The sequence below is a fragment of the Perca fluviatilis genome, chromosome 9, assembly GCF_010015445.1.
Source record: "Perca fluviatilis chromosome 9, GENO_Pfluv_1.0, whole genome shotgun sequence".
NCBI lineage: Eukaryota > Metazoa > Chordata > Actinopteri > Perciformes > Percidae > Perca > Perca fluviatilis.
Genome location: NC_053120.1, coordinates 10,061,520 through 10,077,741, shown reverse-complemented (window position 1 = coordinate 10,077,741; position 16,222 = coordinate 10,061,520). Strand labels below are relative to the sequence as shown.

General features: G+C 41.8%; 1 long non-coding RNA gene across 4 annotated transcripts in view; it reads right to left on the bottom strand.

The window, feature by feature from the left end:
- The window catches only part of LOC120565490, a 174,163-nt gene that overhangs the window by 82,140 nt on the left and 75,801 nt on the right, over positions 1-16,222 (bottom strand). The window contains exon 1 of one of the 4 annotated variants that reach the window (XR_005640259.1): positions 2,859-3,557. The exons of the other annotated variants lie outside the window; for them this stretch is intronic. This is a non-coding gene — a long non-coding RNA (uncharacterized LOC120565490). Of the gene's footprint in view, positions 1-2,858; positions 3,558-16,222 lie in introns of those variants that run through there. 4 annotated transcript variants of the gene reach the window in all.

Below are 16,222 nucleotides of genomic sequence, written 5' to 3'. Positions count from 1 at the left end.
CTTCTTGGAGACCTTGAATGGAGTCCCGCATGGAGTTTTTGTACATCCCTGTGGAGGCTGGGGCATTGAACCCGAGTGGACAATGTTCAAAGTTTCCATTGCTGAAGCTGCGGCAGGGAGCTGTGGTCTTAGGGTTTTAGGTGCCTCAAGGGGCGGTAACCCACGAACACCGTGGTGGACACCGGTGGTCAGGGAAGCCGTCCGACTGAAGAAGGAGTCTTTCCGGGATATGTTATCCCAGAGGATTCCGGAGGCAGTTGCAGAGTACCGAAAGCCTCTGCCGTGAAAGAAGCAAAGCAGCGGGTGTGGGAGAAGTTCGGACATGGAGAAGGACTTTCGGTCGGCACCTAGATGCTTCTGGAAAACCGTTCGCCACCTCAGGAGGGGGAAGCGGGGAACCATCCAAGCTGTGTACAGTAAGGATGGGACACTGCTGACCTCAACTGAGAAGGTAATAGGGCAGTGGAAGGAGCACTTTGAGGAACTCCTGAATCCAACTAACACATCCTCTATGTTAGAGGTAGAGCTGGAGGATGATGGGGGATTGTCGTCAATTTCCCTGGTGGAAGTCGCTGAGGTAGTCAAACAACTCCACAGTGGCAAAGCACCGGGGATTGATGAGATCCATCCAGAAATGCTGAAAGCTCTGGGTGTGGAGAGGCTGTCGTGGATGGCACGCCTCTTCAACATTGCGTGGAAGTTTGGGACAGTGCCTAAGGCGTGGCAGACCAGGGTGCTGGTTCCCCTGTTCAAAAAAGGGGACCAGAGGGTGTGTGCCAATCACAGGGGTATCACACCTATCAGCCTCCCTTGTAAAGTCTACTCCAAGGTGCTGGAAAGGAGGGTTCAGCCGATAGTTGAACCTCAGATTGAAGAGGAACAACGCAGATTCCGTCCTGGTCGTGGAACAACGGACCAGCTCTTCACTCACGCAAACTACTGGGAGTATGCCCATCTGGTCTACATGTGTTTTATGGATCTGGAGAAGGCATATGACCGGGTCCCCCAGGAGATACTGTGGGAGGTGCTGCGGGAGTATGGGGTGAGGGGACCCTTCTCAGGGCCATCCCATGTCTGTATGACCAAAGTGAGAGCTGTGTCCGGGTTCTCGGCAGTAAGTCGCTTTGTCACCAATCCTGTTTGTGATATTCATGGACAGGATATTGAGGCGTAGTCGTGGGCTGGGGAGCTCATCACTGGTTTTTGCAGATGATGTGGTCCTGATGGCATCATCGGCCTGTGACCTTCAGCACTCACTGGATCGGTTTGCAGCAGAATGTGAATCTGAGGCCATGGTTCTCTCCAGGTAGGGAATGAGTCCTTACCCCAAGTGAAGGAGTTTAAGTACCTTGGGGTCTTGTTCGCGAGTGAGGGGACAATGGAGGGGGAGATTGGTCAGAGTATCGGCGCAGCGGGGGCAGCATTACATTCACTTTATCGCGCCGTTGTGACAAAAAGAGAGCTGAGCCAGAAGGTAAAGCTCTCGAAGCTGGTTAATGTGGCTTGGGAAAGGGAAGTTTGGGGTCCCCTGCTGGAGCTGCTGCCCCCGTGACCTGACCCGGATAAGCGGACGAAGGATGGAGGGGGTGTTTTTTTATAAAATTTAAAAGAAAAAAAAAAAAAAAAAACTGGGAGGGGGGGGGGAGCAAAAAAAAACCACCAGCCTACAAGGGGAGGGGGACCACAAAAAAATTTTGAAAAGAGTTTGATGATGGTTTAGTAAGGGGGTATTTGAGGGGCAAGGGGCTGAGATTACATCTACAATTATTATTTTTATTAATTAATATAAATTTATTGTTTATTTCAATGTTTTAAAAGCTTTAAAGTAGACGGGGTTTGGGGGGGGCAAGGCCCTACAGTGGGGGGTCAGCTGCCCCCCCTTGCCCCCCTGTAGATCTGCCCCTGTCATGCAACAAGGCAGGCCGTTTTTCAGTGAACGCTTATATTGATTTACAAAGAATATGGCATTTACTACCAGAGACGTTTTGGGACTGATTGACAGTGATTTGCTATGGACAAAATACACACGGCGATATACTGGTAAGAGCAAATTACGTTTAACAATGTATCCAGCTCATTTAAATAGCTCATTTTACGGTATTGTGTGAAGAAACTTCATTTAATATTGTATGTGTTATTTTCTTTTGCAGGGGTGCAAATGTTCCACCTAAACAAGTTCCTTCCTTAGTCTATTTTGCAGAAATGCGTCTTTGCGACCGGATCTTGGCACCGCCCAGGGTGATTGTGTTCGTTTTAAAGAAGTGCAAACAACCCAGACCGGAGTGTATGTGTGGAGGGGTCAGACCTACTAGTTCTGGGTGTATAAATTGGTTGAAATGGAATACATCTAAAAAAAAATGTTTATTTAACATGGCGCCTCTACCATGACTCCAAGGCATATTTTGAAAGCCGAATCTGATACAAACGGAGTGAAAAAAATATCACTATCGACTCAATAACAGCTCCACCTCTCTTATTCTATCTGCAGGAGCTTCATCAGACACAGCGGGGCAGGAAAGAGACAGACTGAGGGATAGTACAGAGATGGCAATATAGACAGAAACCCCACTATGAGCTGCAACACAGGCATTTTGCTACCAAATAAATCTGAATACTAAGACCAGCACAGCCAGGAAAGCCTGTATGAAAATTCTTTGTGGCCTCTGTCAGTTATTCCTCACACTTTCTATATCCGCACCCACACATGGACTCTTGGTACAGCTTGTTTCAAGCAGAGTGAGAGAGACAGAATAATCAACAAAAAAATCAGAAAGTCAGATTGCCAATCAAACTATTCTATGTCGGTAACAAAGTCACAGAGTCAGTCAATCATTCGACCAATCTTTCAGTCATCTTACCTTGCAGTGATGTCATGGTTGTCGTTATGACAAGGCCTACAGTCCTGTTGTCTGATTGGACGCCAGCCGCTGTCCAAACCAGCACTACATCCATGGCAGGAAAAGCAAAAAAGACTCCCCACTCCTAAAGCTGGAATACTAAATTCCTGTCTCCTTTTCTGCCCATGTGTTGGTCTCTTGTTGCCTTGCTACCTGTCTCACCTCCAAAATAGTCTAGCACTCATACCTTAACTGGCTTTAGACATCTTCAGGCTTCCTCACTCGTACATAATTTATATGCATTTATATTTCAACCCCTAGCCAACCTAGTCTCAGTTGACTCCCAGTTCTTTTCCACCATCACTTAATCTTCCCTACCTGGCCTTCTCCTCCTCCTCAGTGTGACACTTTCTCCTCACCTTGTCCCTCGTCTCTAGCTCTCGTTCCTCTCCCAGCTATGGCACTTTAATCGCGGCCTCCTTGTATTTCACCTTTCTCCCACCTTAACCGCATTCCTGTGCCCACGTCGCACTCCCACCTCCACACTTTTACCCTGGCCCGCCATCCTCCTAACCCCCAGCCTCGGAGCTCCTAACCCGGCCTCAGCTCTCCCTGTCCCTGCCTCTCCTCCAGGCTGCCTTCCCCTCTACTCTGCCTCCCTCAGCCCCAGCCTTCTGCTCAGTGTTCAAGGGGAGAGCCAGCTAGGAATGCTGTGGCTCTAGACGTTTTGTCCAAGCCCTAGGTCTCTTTCACTGAGGCAAGATTAGTTCATACAAAAACTCAACAATACACCACTGAAAGCCATTGTTGATATTCAACATTTTTCACATAGCGGAGCAGAATAGACAATGTGGCAGCCGGGAAAGCCCGAAGCGGACTAGCAGGGTTGATGGCTGATGGTATCTCAGCTGAGCGAGGGCCCTAATCCCTTTTATACACACACAAGTACATACACACTCTCAACAGCCTGGAGACAGCAAAATCAATACTGCTCTCTCTCTATGTCTCTGTGTGGATCAGTGGGTGGGCGAGTGTGATAGGGAGAAAAAGAGAATAGTACTGTTTGTACCCCTGTGTGTGTGTGTGTGTGTCTGTGTGTGTGTGTGTGTGTGTGTGTGTGTGTGTTGGACTATCTTGTCACTTATTTGTTTTTAGACCTTTATAAAGGATTTCTCAAGGTGCTCTAACAGGAACGTCTCGACAACTGCTTTTAAAAAGTCCTTGCACAACACTCATGAAGTTCTGATATTCACTTTCTATAACATGCTTAACAAAACTTGTTATCAATCAAAAACTAACATATTAGTTATTAAAGTTTAGTCTTTTTGTAATATGATGCATAACCGTGATCGTTGGTGATAGTGATCGTCTATTTAATCATTTTATATGTGATTTGGATACATTTGATATTTTATTTGGAGCACCAAAGTCCTGAGAGATTATATTTTTATTTAATGTACATATTATAATAATATTTGCGCACCAGTTATTATGTGTGCTTATACTTGTGTGCATAAACCAAAATGTATCACATCTCAGGACTTCAAGGGCTCTGTGATTTCATTATATATAGATTGTGATATTAATTTTAGCCAAATCTCCCAGCACTAATCTAAATTTAGGCTTATTTTTAAGGTTCTTCAAGAAATTGACTTGAGGATGTACTAAAGTAAAGTGTGAGTAGCCAAACACATACAAAACTCCCAAAGTATTGGTCAGTTTTACGTATCTGATTAAAAACTCATGAAAAATCCCCCTCAAAGACACATAAAACCATCTAAAATCCACATTTGGTCAAACATGGAATATTAAAATATTCAAGATTTTTTCATTCAAGATTAATAAGTAAACGCTGCCATACAACTGTGAAAAAATACTCTATTAAAAGTAAAACTGCACACAAAATCTTAAAATAAAATAATAGAAAAAAATGTATCTCAGAAGTAAGGGTACTATTATGCAGCAAAATAGTAGTAGTGTTTAACTATTTTATATACTGTTGGAGAGTTTAATTTATAGCAATTCATCATATGTTAAAATATAAATAATTGATAAGTGATCATATGTTTTATACATAAAATCCTAATCTGCTAAGGTAACTATAGTTGTCAAAGACATGTAGTGGAGTAAAAAGCACAACATATTCCTCTTAAATGTAGTGCAGTAGAAGTAACTGGAATGGAAATATTCAAGTAAAGTACAAGTACCTCAAAATTGCACTTAAGCACAGTACCTGCATTAATGTACTTTCCACCACAGCATTTGGCTGCCGCGGTTAGTGTCAAAATCAACCGTTTCTGTATGGAAACTGAGTCGTCAGTGCAAAAAATCACGAAACAACTAGGTTGGCAACTATGGACTACAAAACTAACTTCCAAAGCAGTTGAAATCTGACACACCTCATCTCCACTGTTACTATCCTGAAGGCTCTTTTTCAAACAACGTACTAATCTACTAAACGTGAGAACTGAATCGGCTTTAGAAATTTTACCTTGACGCACTGGGATGTGCTGCAGAATGTAAATTGCATTCCTGGAAGATTAATAGCCGAGGAAGCAATAAAATGAGAAGTGAATTGATGGAAGAATGATGGAAAAATGATTTCTAAATAAACTACTTCTCAAGTTTCAGTCACAAGGACAGAGCCAGATTGTGACGTTGGACCTGGAATCAGTCTGCAGCAGACTTTATGATTACGGCTGGTTAATGTAATGAACGCCCTGTCATGTAAAACTCATAAATCATGTCATGCCGGCGGAAACATTTCATAAAACATGATTAAAAGTGTCGTGTAACATTGGGAGCAACGTCTGAGTGAGACATGTTAATTGTGCACTAATGATATGTAATGAATGTCATCAGCCCCGAGGCTTCGGCTAACAAGCTAAATGAACTGGCACTAATGGGCCTGTTAGCTTATCTTAGCGCTAACATTAGCTAGCATAATAAAGGGTTCGTCCTCTGCTGACAGCGGCCGACGGCTGTGAGTGGCACTGCAAGTTTCAAGAGGTGTCATATCACAATTAGATACTTCTTTTAAAAACAACAACAGGAAAACAAAGACTCTGAGGGCTTTTGGACACAGACAGCTAATCATGACGACACAAAAACAGATTGCAACAGACTTATTTTTATGCTTTTGCATTTTTGCTTTGCCCCAGATCCTTCTCCTGACCTCCACCTGGACTTCAGATCCAGATCTGGATCCAGGTGCCAGGCTTTCCCAGGACCCCCAAGTCCGCTAGGTAGCAGAGGAGAAGAAGAAGAAGAAGAAGAGGACGAGGGAGGGAGGGAACAGGGGCCTTCTCTTTCTCTCTCTTTTTTCTTTCCAACTGACCAATTGACAGCTGATTGATGGCTATCTCCTCAGCCCGACAAAGAGCAGCATTAGCATGACTAAAGCAATGTACAGTAGAGTGGGGCAAACAGTAAATTACATGTTACACCCCCCCCCCTTCCCTCTCTCCTCCACTCACTCTCAGCCGAATGCTATGGCAGGCACACAAAACAAAACAAAGTATGCTTTTTGTCCCTCCTGTGAGCCATTAAACAGTACAGCTTGACAGCTTCTTTAGAAGGAGACACACAAAAGGCCGGAGAGAGAGAGAGAGAGAGAGAGAGAGAGAGAGAGAGAGAGAGAGAGAGAGAGAGAGAGAGAGAAACCTTAACACATACACAGTACCATTTGAATAAGACACTGACCTTGGAGAGGGGTGCGGTTTGGGAGGGGTGTGTGTGTGTGTGTGTGTGTGTGTGTGCATGCGTGTTGGCGGGGTACACCAAAGGACAACAGGGATCAGGGAGCAACAGGAGACACATGAGGGGTGTGAACTCTAAATTGAGAGAATAAGTGTGTGTTTTCAGAGCAGGGCCTGCCTTCTTCTTCATCGGTTGCTAATCTCATTAAAGCAACAAGTCCTCCAAAACAACAAAATAGTTAATTTGTAATTTTCTTCCATATCAGCAGAATGACACCGTTCATCCCGTGTGTTTAAGATTTAAGCTGCCTGTATGCTTCAAACAAAGTGCTTGTCGGATTGTCTGAAACCTGCAACACTACGAATGCCTTTGAGGAGAGCCTATCCGATTTAAAACTTGCACCCCTCTACAATCGCGAGCCCTCCGCCCGCCTTTTGAAACAGCATTTTCAAATTGGTTTCAAATATACTATTGCCTTTCGACAGTACGCAGTTTATATTGAACAGGGGGGACCAGGGGACCAGGGAACCAACGACTTTTGGTTTTGTATTTTTGAATAACCCCACCTCTTTTAGCTATATAGTATAGTTTAGAAAATATTATAGATTCAAGACGAAACTGAGAGAAGGGTGGGACTCAGAGACAGTAAGTAGAAATTACAAATCTGTCTGCTACTTCAGCACCACGGACAGCGCCATGGATTTATCAATACACAGTTAGGCTACTGATATTTCAGAGCCATTGTTGGGGCCATAGATTCTAACTTGCACCAACCTCAGGCAGATATAGCATCAATGAGTCAGGCAGACTGGACTTGAATATTTAACTAAACAACCCCTCCGCCCCTGCACTCTTTCTGCTACTAGGGGATGGAAAAGGATTCTGGCAGGTTAACATGCGCCATGTATTCTGGTCATTTTGATAACAAGGAGGATGACATACCCCCCCCATGTGACATCATGAGTTCACGTAAACATACATGCCACTTTCTAAAGCCAAGTGGCGTGTTATCTGTACGCATTTTGAGCTAGCCGCGTGGATGTCTACTCCATATACATCAGACGGGTTGCAGACGGATCTCAATAAGTGGCGTATGTATGACACGCCAATTCGTATGCCATTTTGGCGTGTTATCAAGACGCATAATCGCTTTTCGGACGGTTGGGTTTAGGAAAACAATAACAGGGTTGGGTTTAGGAAAAGAAGAACGGATGGTTGGGTTTAGGAAAAGAATAACGGGGTTGGGTTTAGGAAAAGAAGAAAGCGATGGTTGGGTTTAGGAAACGTGACACGCGGGACACGATCCCCGGTCTCCTGGGTGAAAGTCCTGTGTTTGACCCATCCACCACCCCAACCAACCTCCCTATGTGGATTTTCGGGCTTTCATACTACTCGCTACGGCGTAAACTGACACGCAATCGCAAGGTAATGTGTAATGTGTAATGTGTGGTCATGGTAACAAGAAAACAACATTGAATGTTGTTAGCAAATGGGATGCAAACAAGATGCGAACAAGACTAACCATCCTTTGTTCTTGCAGTTCAAAAACACTCAAAGGCCACTCATTCATTTCAATGAGGGCACTGCATTGACACAGTGGGGCTGCCAACGCAGAGGGCTCTATCTAAAGAAATAAAAAATAAAAAATACATGGTCGTCCGGTAAACTAGTTTAATCTTGCTAAACTTTTCCAGCAATGTCATTTGGCAACACTTTCGATTTGACCAGTGCAAGCTCACGTGATTACTTTGCAACACAAATAATTCTACTGTTGATCTGTTGATATTTTATTTTATGACAGTAAGTTCATTCTACCTTGCTATTGTTATTACTTAACTTTACAAAATCCTGAGTAAGAATAATGAATTGTCTTTGAATTGAAATCTTCCTTTTAACTGTTTGAAGGGTGAAGGTTAACAATGATGTAACTTAACGCATTACACAGGACATCCCTGGGATGGATGGGGTGACCACATACTGGCCATGTCTCCTCTCTCCCTCTGTCTTTTTCTGTCTCTCCCCCACTTAGGCCAGCAATCTGTTCTCTAATTGTTCATTCATGGTGTGAATCTTTAAATAGGAGGCCCTAGCCTGGCGCTAAGATAATGACTCGCTCTGTGTCGTTAGCTAGCGAGGCTAAATTACCGCTCAGTGAAGAGTTACCATGGAAATAGGCCACAATGAGAGTGATTAGTCTTGTGTCTTTTACACACCGAGAGGCTTTTCACTTCAGCAGGAAACACGGAAACCCTCCTTCATTCCCTCTCTCTGCCTCTGTATCTACAGCAAATTGTATTTTGAGAGTCGGTTGCTTTAATAGCATGACATGTACACTTAGGTTGCCTCTTGGGAATTAATGAGAATTGATATAAACTGTAGAGCTGTTGTCCGTTTCTTTTCTTTTTTTATCTTTTCCTTATTTGATCAGTCAGGAAAGGCGGTCATATACACATCGGATAGGAAGATAGGCGTTGCTTTATATATAAAAGCTATCATTTTCATCTTCAATTTTGTTTTATTTGCAGGGTCACCAGACACTTTCAGAGGCTTCTTTCTTGAGTTTCTATGACAACCTTTTTCAACTACCAAGTCACAGTGTCTGAACCTTTGATGAGGATACTTTACTGAGGCAAAGACTTCTACTAGATGTTTGCCTTTGTGGAGATTTGTAGCAGCTAACTGTGGTATTTATTTAGATTTACTTTTGTTAGGTATCTTCATTTTGGAAGCTTTTCTATTTACTGGCTCCGCCAGGATGTTTTGTTTTCGGTTCTGTTTGTTTGCCTGTTTGACAGCAGGATTAAGGAAAAAACTACTTGCCCAATTTTCATGAAACTTGGTTGAAGGGTGAAGCATGGGCCAAGAAGTAACTCATTACATTTTGGAGCAGATCCAAATCACGGGGCAGAGACACAAATTATGTTTCTCTTTCGTTAACATTGCGAGATAGGGCACGGCCTCGGCAGAGGTCTGCGCTCTCCAAGTGCCCTTCTAGTCTAGTCTTTTTTAGCTTTCCTTTGTACTCTGTTTGCTGTTGCTCTTTAGCTTTTCATTTCTTCATGAATGACCGTCTGTTGATTGAACTGTGTTTTCTCTGACTCATGTTTGTTCCTCTCCCTAACCGTTTCTTCTGCTCTTTTCCTCTGTTGCTCAACATACAACTCTTTCTCTGTGCAGGTGTGTTTGTGTAAACGTGTGTGTGCGTACTTGCTGATCCACATGTGAGGATCCTAGGGGTGAATGTGAGTGGCACGCTGCTGATACACAACAGGAGAGTATTCTGCCCACTTCCTATCTGCCTCTCTCCCAAACAAGGCAACAAGGCGGGAAAAAAGAGGAGGGGAGATTATCTGTCTCAGTGTGAGGCTGCCAGTCAATATGAACATCAGGAGTAGAGACACTGAAATAGCCATCATTACCTGGTCTGCTGCTGGCACCCACTGAGAGATATATATGTGTGTGTGTGTGTGTGTGTGTGTGTGTGTGTGTGTGTGTGTGTGTGTGTGCGTGCGTGCGTGCATGCGTGTCAGTCAAACCAGTGGCCTCCAGAAGACCAGTGATCATAATATTTCTCACCAGAGGCGGATGAATGGATCAGTGATATGATGATTCAGAACATGACCACCGAGCATACAGCATACAGCATTGTTTTAAAAATATTTTCAAGCATATCAAAGTGACTCCAGGTTGCATTGAGATGGCCCATGGACTGTATAAAGCTATGACCAAACCATTTATTGACATGCTGCTGTGTTTCATTAGAAAACGTATCACTGCCTGGATTATGTTCCGTGGCAACGTTTGTCAAATCAAGGGAAGGGCTACATTTATTTACCTCACCAAACTCATAGGGAGGTAGATGGGGTAGATTGCGGGGTTACAAAGACCAAGACTTTGACAGAACGGTGTTTGCATCCTGAATTCCCGCTTGTGGTTAGGTTTAGGCAGCAATAGCACTTTGGTTAAGGCGAGAGAAAGATTGGGGTTTTGGTTAAATGTTAATTAATTAACACATCAACGTGCAATTCCTTCACCAAATAGTATTGTGTCACTACATTTCGTAAATTGTGGGCCTTTTTGTAAATTAAGCACATTTTTTGCCAGTCAGCCAATATATAATGACAGATTTCTCAAACAACTTGCAGCTGAAGGTGTTGGGGGATATATTTAACCATGGATGATAATGGACCTTCAATCAAAATGAGTCCTTTGCTAAGTAAAAGTTCACCTCTGCAAGGCATTTCATAATTTTAGTTCTCTTACCAGAATTGACACAGTACAGACTTCCTGAGACACACTGACTGTTAAGCAAACTAACATTTCCACATTCCTTAGAGTCAAAAAAAAAAAAAAAAAAAAAAGAAAATTTTTTAAAAAAAAAAAATAAAAAAAAAAAATACAAAAAATATTTTGTATTTTTTTTTTTTTTTAAAGTAAATTGCTTTTAAGATATATCGGATACAAAGCAGCCTGATCAGTCTGCTATCTCAGCTTAATTTGAATCAGAATGTGACAGATGTTACAAAAAAGATTGAAATTTTCTAACCCGCTATTCACATTTTCAGGTAATAGCTTGTGACCTTTTGCCAATTACATCCGGTTGTATTAATTTTGGAGTTTTAATTAAATTTTTTTTTTAACTCTGGTTTACACAAAATTAAATTATCAATTCTTATAGCTTGTCAGATTTGATACCAACACATTTCCACCTCCTTTCTCAATTAAATTGCGGGTCAGAGCTGAATTAAGTGGTGGAAAATCAAGGTGATGCACACTGTTTTCACTCATACAGCAGTTTAAAGGAGTGTAAAGGTGGCCCTGTTCCTATTGATAACCCAGTGGCCACGCAAAGCAAAAGATGTCAATTAGCTTTTACTATCTGACTGGAAGTTTTTAAATTCGAATTGTATTTTGTACACTGTTATATTTAAGAATCTGTTGTCATGAACAACTTCCTTTCAGTCTTCGGGGTCAGTGAGTGCATAGCGACATCATTGTCATGACAAATGAGACACGTGTTCGAGTGCCAAAGTTTTGAAAGAGTCTGTTAATGATTTCTGTTTACGGGATTTTGGATAAGCTGATCAAGTCCAACTTCCTCTCCTGTTTCACTGGCTCGGACTGTAACGTTCAAAGCATACACACGTGTTGCTCTAACAGACAGACTTTCCATGACACACATGAGTTTTGTTTAGCAAACTCTTTTCGGCTTTTTGATTGGAGCCACCAACTTTATTCAATTAAAAAAAGGCAGTTCCTGGTTATTGTCTGATACTTTCTAACAAGCTATTACCCACCCAGGCCCAAGCTAATGCTCTTAGCACACATTACTTGCAGTAATCCTTATCTCCAAGCTAAAGCCGTTGTTGTCTGGACAAGTGAGAGGAACTGCAGCAGTGACAGCAGGTGCTAAAGCCTCAGCTAACCCTGGCTAACACCGACTGAGCTCCATAAGACAGGAAATGCTGGGAGGGATACTTACCTACTTACTGAATTACGTACTTGCACACACATGCATCACACCCACTCACTGACTCACTCTTTCACATACACCCACACGCACACATAAAGGGCGGGGACTTAAAACAAAGGTGTCAAGCTGAATGGAAGAGATGATCGTTGGGTCACATCTACATGACAGTGCAGCACCACAGGAAAACAGCAGGGTTTCCTAAACCCGTGGAAGTGCTACCGTTAGCCCCCGGGCCTGTATTCTCACATTGTGTGTGTGTTAGCTAAAGAAGAACTCATTTAAAATTCAAACTATTTTTTACTGTTAAGATTAACGCTGCATAAATCACTGGGATTAGCACCTGGTAAAACTTTAACATCCTGTTAAAAGGGTGATATCCTCTGATGTCAAGGGAGTCAAAAATGCAATATTTATTTATTGTGAAATGTGCCTTTTTAGAACTGAACATGCGTGAACATGCAACAAATCCAGGTTTAAACAGAGCCAATGGAGAGAAGAAAGTCCGATTTTAGTTTCCATTAAAAAAAAGCCTGGTTGCCCAAGTCGCTCTATTGTTCCAAAAGCTCCTCATAGTCACAGTAATTTAGAAATAAAAGCTAGTAGTTAGAGCGCTCCTACTGTATTGATTAGCTCTGTCAGAAAAGGCGGAAAAGGTGAAATTATCTGAGTGTGCAACTAAAAAAAATCAAATGATAACCTGTCAACATGACAGGAAAATCCACGACAGTAATATAGAGAGCTGAACCCAAATACGCAAGAGAAGAAGAAACTTCACCAAAGCTTGAGGCAATAAAAATAATACTAATACTGCAAGCCCTGTATGACATCAACCTAAATCATATGGCAACAATAGAGCAGCTAACAGATCTTGGTAAATGTTAGAGAAAGTTTGCCTTCCTGAGAAGCCAAATTTGACTTGAGACACAAGAAATAAAATACCTAAGTAGTAAATGAATGTGATTCCTACTTCGTTCGTTCTCTCTCTCTACCCTTCTTTCCCCCCTCCCCTCTCTCTATCTCTCTCTCTACACACACACACACACACACACACACACACACACACACACACACACACACACACACACACATACATATAAAACACCACATGAAAGGCTTCCGTCTACTACAGTATTACTTACAAATATGTTTAATGTAATGTCAGTGTGATATGTACTGCATTAAATACAGAGCTGTATAGTAACAAAGTAGAACTACTTCACTACTGTACTTAAGCACTAAAAAGCTGTATCTGTACTCTACTGGAGTATTATTTTTTTCTCCTACTTCCACTTTTACTTGAGTACATATTTTCGATGAGTTTAATACTTTTACTCCGATAAATTTTTTATGTGCTGCATAGTTACTCGTTACTGTTGTGAATGCCTCACGCTACGGATACTGGGTAGGTTACAGTGGGTGTAGTTAGGGCTACGTTAGTTACGTAAGAAATTGTTTCTTTTCATTACAGCTGCCCGTTCAGAAGTCAGAGACGATGTCAGTTTGTACTCTTTCTATTTAGTTATTGTTGCAGCAGATTAAACTATTCCTGAGTTGTTTGAGTCTGCAGTGAGTCCTGAATGTTAACCGTTTGACCCTGTGATGTGAAGCTGCTAGTTTATCTGTATTTTGCTAGCTTGCTAACTTTCCACTACATCACACATTTTATTTCAGTATTTGTTAATAAGTGATTAATAACCCACTGTTATATCAGATAATAGTAGTTATAACAGGGGTTGGGGTTTATTTCAGAAACGTCCTTCATATCCAGCAATGTACAGCTTGTGACTGCCTTAATACCAAGTAAAAAGTTCAACTCAACAATATGATATTCAAACTTTTGACTGCTTTCTTTAAGAACTACATAACACAATACTTGTACTTTTACTTGTAGTACTTGAGTAGTACATTTTAAAATAAACTACTTGCAATACTTGAGTACAAAAAAATGTTACTTCCATTTAAGTGGGGTGCTTAAAGAGCACTTCAACTTCTACTCAAGTCACTTTTTTGATTGAGCACTTGTACTTTTACTCAAGTATGGGTCTCTAGTACTTTATACACCTCTGATTAAATATAAAATATTGCATTGGGACTTAATAATAGAATATATATATATATATATATATATATATATATATATATAATAAAACTTGCACAAAATTACACAATTGTTCAAAAAGATAAGTACATTTTTAATGTATTTATTCATTGTGCAGTGATTACACAATTACATGTATAAGTTATACATGTAATTGCCAAACATGGTAGTTTTGAAAAATGTGGGATTGGAAACAAGGGCTTTTTAAAGGAGGCCACTTACTGAGGTCACTTTAAGTGATATGACAGTCAGGCCTGTATAAAAGTTGTCTAGATACGGGAAGGGGCATTTTGTAGTTTTATACTATGTATTTTCACGTGTGCTCTTCACTGGCCAACCAGGAATAAATACAAACATGGGATAAGCAAATAGCTGCTGTCCAGGTAAAACCAAAGCTATGACATTATCATTAGATACTGTCTTTTTAATGATGGAAATGTGACAGATTGTTGAAAACATTTCCCAAACGTTGTTTCATGGCACTCTGATTATGAGACTTTGGAAAAGAATCAGGAGAGGATGTTGTGACCTCTCTGTGTTGGAGGTCTGGCGACTTCTTTGAGGCGAAAAACTATCAATCAACATATTGATTAGCAGTAATTAGGATCAATCTCGATGTGTTTAGCTCAGCGGGTGAAGTCTGTGGTGTGTTTGAGCGGTCATGCATGTATGTGGCTCTGTGTGTGTTTGCCTGTATACGTTCTTCTGTGTGTGTGTGTGTGTGTGTGTGTGTGTGTGTGTGTGTGTGTGTGTGTGTGTGTGTGTGTGTGTGTGTGTGTGTGTGTGTGTGTGTGTGTGTGTGTGTGCGTCTTTGTCTCAGCTGTCACCCTGAAGGTTATCTCCGTAGTGGCAGCATCGTCAGGTGACAGCCGTCTCCCATGATGCCAAGCAGACGTCAAACTGTCCTTCCAACCAGGGTTCCCTTGACGACTAGAGTAACACACACATGCGTGCATACACATACCAAACTCACCCTTTTTTAGTAGTAGGTGAAAGGTAGGCTGTGTGTGTGTGTGTGTGTGTGTGTGTGTGTTGTGTGTGTGTGTGTGTGTGTGTGTGTGTGTGTGTGTGTGTGTGTGTGTGTGTGTGTGTGTGTGTGAGAGAGAGAGAGAAGGGCTGCTCGGACTTTGATAAGCTATCACATGTCCCAGGTGATGGTCTCTAACAGCACATCAGTCCAAGGCACTGCCTGACAACCGAATCAAACGCACCCAGACCAGACATCCTGGCAACCCAAACCAAACAAACCCAAACTGACAATATATATATATATATATATATATATATATATACATTTGCCTGAAACACACTCGCAAAGAAAGAGAAGCTTTTATTTGTGACTGTTTGCCCTAAAAGAAAACATCCCAGATAAGAACATGCATTTTAAGGACACGCTAGTGGTTCAGTGTGCTAATGTGTTCATCAAGTCGGCCAGGAGAGCCACAGGAGGGCCTCATAGTGCAGCAGGCTATAGTGATGCTAAGCTTTCACTGCTGCCATGTTTCTGCACTGCACTTTCCAAAGATCACTTGTCAATCAAACAGTACACCCATCATTTTGAAATGTTTTGCATTTTCTCCCTCTATTTTTTATAATATTCTGAGCCTTACATGACAAGAAGTTAACACAGGATGCACTGCTGTATTTATATTAATTATTACCGACTGCTGTATGTAAGCCAAATTGCCCCTCGGGTACTTTAAAGCTTTATTCTAGTTTACAGTGGTGGGTTTTGGCTCATATGGGGGTGTCAACAATGAAACGGTAAAACATTACAATTTCTTGTGTCATCCCGACACCTCTAGAGGGCAGTGCCCAAAGAAAAACTACAGTTTATCATAACTTATTATATATTTACATTAGAGGATGGATATTTAGAAATGATGTTTGGGTTTGGGTTGTGCTCGGTGTTTGGAGGTTTACTCCTCGGCGCGGCTCCGACCTGCGGCCCTTTGCTGCATGTCATTCCCCCCTCTCTCTCCCCTTTCATTTGTTCAGCTGTCCTGTCAAATAAAGGACTAAAAATGCCCAAAAAATAATCTTAAAAATAAATAAATAAAAAGAGATTTTAACTGTGTTTTGGCCGGGGCTCTCGGACAATACAGACAATCAATA